Here is a 6000-nt window from a genome sequence, read left to right as displayed (position 1 = left end):
CCCAGGAGCAAGACATCAGAACAAATGTTATCACAGCGAGGGCATAGAGATGCCTAATGGACAAAACATAAAATGTAATCAGCCTGAAGCCTATATCTGGGCATACTAAAGGTAAAGTTTTCCCCTGACGTTAAGTCCAGTCGTGTCCGACTCTGGGGGTTGGTGCTCATTACATTTCTAAGCCGAAGAGCCGCCGTTGTCCGTAGACACCTACAAGGTCATGTGGCCAGCATGACTGCATGGAGTGCCGTTACCTTCCCGCCGGAGCAGTACCTATTGATCTACTTATATTTGCATGTTTTTGAACTGCTAGGTTGGCAAAAGTTGGGGCTAATAGCGGGTGCTCACTCTGCTCCCCCGATTTGAACCTGCGACCTTTCAGTCTGCAAGCTCAGCAGCTCAGCGCTTTAACACGCTGCGCCACCGGATACGGTTCCCCTATTAAAACAGTTGCCGACAAGTTTCCAGACTCAATTCAAAGTGCAGGTTATCACCTATAAAGCCCTATATGCTTTGGGTCTGACCTATCTTTGAGACCTACTGGCTGTTAGGAATCGTGGGAGTTGCAGTCCAAAACACCCGGAGGGCCAAAGTTTGCCCATTCCTGAACTAAAAGCTCCTCTAGACTCACTCTTTGTGAAAGAAGTGGACCACAGTATCATTGCAAGAAGACCCGGAGATAATACCTCTGTCTGCATTTGGGATTCTTCCAGCAACGTTTATTTGTGGCTTATTGGCAGAAACACTAACACTCTCCATGGAAGAGTACAATATGCAATGGGTGGCTTTGGCTTTGGAGGATTTCATTATTCACCCATTTGATCCTAGAGTGGTGTTCTCTCAGGTTAAACAAAACCATGTTTTTTTTAAATAAAATAATCTTTATTAGTTTTAACAAAATATTTAAAAAGAAAGAGAAAAATCCCAAATTGGGAAAAAGAGAATATATGTATATGTATGTGTGTGTGTGTGTGTGTGTGTGTGTATATATATACACACACACACACACACACACACACACACACATACACATACACACACACATACACTAGCTATGCCCGGCCACGCGTTGCTGTGGCGAAGTATGGTGGTATGGGAAATAAAAGTATTGAGGAATTGGTGGTAGTGAAGGTAAAGGGTAAAGGTTTTCCCCTGTAGAGTAAAATCTCACTTATCCAACATTAGTTTATCCAATGTTCTGGATTATCCAACGCAGTCTGCCTTTTAGTAGTCAATGTTTTTGTTGTCAGTGTTTTAAATTCATTGTGATATTTCAAAGCAGATAATATAAGATTCTAAATGGGTTACATAGCTGTGTGGAAGGGCCTTGAGTCTACACTGCCATATAATCCAGTTCAAATCTGGTAATCTGTATTTTATAGGCAGTGTGGAAGAGGCCTAAGTGAGGCCTAACTCTGCCTGTCCCCTGGGCTGAGTGGGTTGCTAGGAGACCAAGTGGGCAGAGCTTAGCCTTCTATCTGGCAGCAATTGGATAAAAACAATTATTCCTCTCCCTCTAATTAGAACTTTATTTTTGTTTTCTTTTTGTTGTATGAACGTAGAGGCATGGATGAGGGGTTGTGCTGCCAAGTTTAGTGTTTCTGGGCTGTGTAGCTTTGTTGTTTTGTCCTAGGCCGAAATTTCATTACCCTTTTATATATATAGATATGAAAGAAAAGGAGAAGAGAGTAGAAAAGGAAAAAAAATAGAAAGGAAGAAGAAAAAAAGAAGAAAGAGAAGAAAAAAAAAGATAGGTATTAAAAATGACTTCACAGCAGTTTCTTCGAGGTGTTTCGTCTTTTCTTTCTCTCTTTAAATTTTCCTTAGACTTTTTCTCCATTTCTTCTCTTTCCCTCTTCCTTTCTGTTGAAGTCGTCTTTCCTTCTCATCATATTATTCTTTTCTTCTCCTTTGTCGTCTATTTTTCCTTTTTTTTCTTCTCTATCCCTTTTGGGTCTTCTACTATTCTATTCCAATTTGTTTTTTTTTAATTGGTTCTCCTTTGTTTTTTGCCAATAAAAAGGTCAGTCTATCCATGTTTCGTATGTCAAGCACCTTTGTCAGCTAAAATCATGGGTTTTTTTTTTTTTTTGCTGTTCTTCACTTTACAGTCAGTGAATGGGTTGATCGTAAGTTAAATTTCATCCTTCGCACAGATGTTCATCTCCTTCAGTGACTTTCACCCACTCTTTGTTGCCAACGTGTGAAGACCACACATTGCTCGCTGCTGCCGTGTATCAAAGAAAACCCCTTTAAATAGCAGGAAGTTCTGCATCAGAGGTTTTCTATATAGCAATTTCGGAGGTGCCTATCCAGAACAAGTTACGCCTCTTCCCTTTATTACATCTGGGTGGCAGGAAAAATCCCACCTGCCAACTCATCTTTGTGTGTCTCTTTTGCAATTCTTAAAAGGATAATGAGTTTGTAACTAGAATGGGACCTGCTGGTCAGAGAGTCAGAGGCTGAGATGAACAGCGGTTGCCCAAGGAATGAGATGCACTGTTCATTAAGTAATAATAATAATAATACCAAGATCATAATAATAATACCAAGATAATAATAAGGCCAAGATCGAAAAATCAGCGGATGACCCAAAATGCAGTCTGTGCAAGGAAGCTGACGAAACCATTGATCATATCCTCAGCTGCTGTAAAAAAATCGCACAGATAGACTACAAACAGAGGCACAACTATGTGGCCCAAATGATTCATTGGAACTTATGCCTCAAGTACCACCTCCCAGCAGCAAAGAACTGGTGGAGTCACAAACCTGCAAAAGTATTGGAAAATGAGCACGCAAAGATACTGTGGGACTTCCGAATCCAGACTGACAAAGTTCTGGAACACAACACACCAGACATCACAGTTGTGGAAAAGAAAAAGGTTTGGATCATTGATGTTGCCATCCCAGGTGACAGTCGCATTGACGAAAAACAACAGGAAAAACTCAGCCACTATCAGGACCTCAAGATTGAACTTCAAAGACTCTGGCAGAAACTAGTACAGATGGTCCCGGTGGTGATGGGCACACTGGGTGCTGTGCCAAAAGATCTCAGCCAGCATTTGGAAACAACAGACATTGACAAAATTACGATCTGCCAACTGCAAAAGGCCACCCTACTGGGATCTGCACGCATCATCCGAAAATACATCGCACTTGGGAAGTGTTTGACTTGTGATTTTGTGAAACAGAATCCAGCATATCTATCTTGTTTGCTGTGTCCTAATAAAATAATAATACTTTATTTATACCCCGCCACCATCTCCCCACGGGGATTCAGGGCGGCTCACAATGTTACAAAAGTAAAAACACAAATACATTAGCACAAAATGCACAGGTTAAAACACACTAAGATAATAAAACAGAAGTTAATACAACAGAATAGTATCAAACATTTGTCACGGTTTGGATGGGAATGAATGTTGACAAGTTTCTCAACTGCTTCTTGACCGCGGGTGACACCTACAGGTCAAACTCTGTCACTTTAGGAATCTCCAAAGTAAACACAACGGGACACTTTGAAGTCATTGGTTAACAAGTTAATAAACCTTTTTGGAAAAGGTGAAGGCCAACGAATGAACGAATGTTGGGTAATAAGGTGCTGCAAATCCCATGTTGGGTTCTTCTGGCACTTTGCTGCAACCCAAGTTGACTCTTGTCTCGCCCTGTGGCTATCTTTCTATGTTACTTGCCTCTCATAGAATCATAAAGTTAGAAGAAACTTCTACCAAGAAGCAGGAAAATCACATTCAAAGCACCCCTAATAGATGGCCATCCAGTCTTTGTTTAAAAGCCTCCAAAAAAAGAGCCTCCACCACACTCTGAGGCAGAGAGTTCCACTGCTGAACAGCTCTCTCACACAGCTTGACCGAAGAATCATGGTGGAGAACCTAAAAAAAATGTTCTTTTATTTTCTTTAAAGCAGTCTTTTTTCATGCGTTTCACTTTCATGGCACCCTGTGCCCCTAAATGCAGCAAATGGGAAAGGCCGATTTAAGCTGAAACTGGTTTGTAGGAAAGAAACCATATTAGATATATTCAGGTGTAAAGTAAACTCGGGGAAGAGACATAAGAAATCACAGATTTCCACTCTGTAGCTTGCTTATCACATAGCAAAAATCTCTGTTCTTGTTTTCTTGCCCAGAAAGTAAACATCTGATAAGTCGCAAATTCGTTCTTTGGCTCATTGAGGGGAGTGGGACTACTGCAGTAGTTCAACTACATATTATTTTTAAAAATAAAACAAAATTCTGTGATTTGTTTTTTGTTCCTGTAATAAGCATGCCATATGCACCAGCAGGCAGCTTGTATGTAATAAGCTAGATTTCTTATACATTTTTGTTTATCATTATGTCCAAATGAAGCTGCTATCAACTATATTCCCTTGGCTTGAATTTATTAAGGAAATTCAGGAAATTGCACATTTGCATTGATTAAACACAAACTCTATTTATGTCTCATAGATACCTTACACCAGTGGGTTCCAATCTGTGGTCCATGGACCACCAGTGGTCCTTAAGAACTAATATATGGTCTGTGGCCTCACCATTACTACGGATAATAACACAGCCCAACCAAAAAAAAAAAAATTCTTGGTGTTTTCGTTTTTTGGTCTGTTCCTGGGGTTATTTGGGGTGCTGATTCAGAAAATTGCTTTGGATAGACCACACCAGCTCTAGATTATTAAATCTGGTTTTCCATGGGCAAGCAGATGACGACTAATGGATGGCATATGTTCTGTATAAGAAACTAAAGCTGATGTGGTCTATTCAATGCAGTTTTCTGAGTCAGCACCCCAGATAACCAAACTGAATCGAAAGTTGACCAAAAACTGATTTGTAATGCTTTTGGTACTAATGTTGGGAGAGTGGTCCCTAGTCAAAGTCGTCCTTGGTCAAAGAAAAGGTTGGGAACCACTGCCTTACTGACATAGCCTGAAAGTAATTTTATACACACAATAATTTTGTGCATAAATCAGAGTTTGTAAACATCGAATTACCAGAAAGCAAAGGTGTCCCATGTGGACAGTTATGGTTTTTTAAATATTTCGGGTTTCTGGATAAGGGATGCTGAACTCATACTAAGCTTAATATTTGTTGCTTGTTCACTTCAGGGAATGACTCAAGTGTCTGGAAGTGTGAACCACACTCTTGTTAGCTCTTTCGCACCTAAAGAGTCTGCTGATGCTGAGCTGTCTTCACAAGTGGAGGAGGACAATGCTGATGTGGCGACACAAGGAAGAAAAAAGCAGCAGCGTGAAAAACAGATTAAAAAGGGACAGCTATGTATGTGAATGTCTTAAAACAGCATTACTCAGTCAGTCTTTATCAAAGAAATATATACTATAGTCCAGAGCTTTCCAAATGATGTGTCGCAAAACGTGTGTTGGCTGCAATGGGTAGGTGTGTTGAACAATTGTAATGAGAAATGACAAAACTCTGGGAAATGTATGTTATTATCTTAAAGGTAAAGGTTTCCCCTTACATTAAGTCCAGTCATGTCTGACTCTGGGGGTTGGTGCTCATCTCCATTTCTAAGCCCAAGAGCCGGCGTTGTCCGTAGACACCTCCAAGGTAATGTGGCTGGCATGACTGCATGGAGCGCCATTACCTTCCTGCTGGAACGGTACCTATTGATCTACTCACTTTGGCATGGTTTCGAACTGCTAGGTTGGCAGGAGCTGGAGCTAACAGCGGGTGCTCACTCCACTCCCAGGGTTTGAACCTGGGACCTTTCGGTCTGCAAGTTCAGCAGCTAAGCGCTTTAACACACTTCGCCACTGGGGCTCCTGTTATTATCTTACAGATCATGTTTTTAAAAACTGTAAATAAAAGGTCTTAATGAGATCTGTTATGTCCGCATACATTTCGTTATTAGAATTGATGTCTGTGTATTTTTTCTAAGGTGATGGTTTAACCTTCGGTTTACTAGTAAAACTGAATGACTGTGTCGCGAGATGATGCATGTCTGAAAAGTGAGTCACCAACATGAAATGTTCGG

This window comes from Anolis carolinensis, unplaced genomic scaffold, assembly GCF_035594765.1.
Source record: "Anolis carolinensis isolate JA03-04 unplaced genomic scaffold, rAnoCar3.1.pri scaffold_8, whole genome shotgun sequence".
In the NCBI taxonomy this organism is placed as follows: Eukaryota; Metazoa; Chordata; class Lepidosauria; order Squamata; family Dactyloidae; genus Anolis; species Anolis carolinensis.
Note: the sequence above shows the minus strand (reverse complement) of the source record.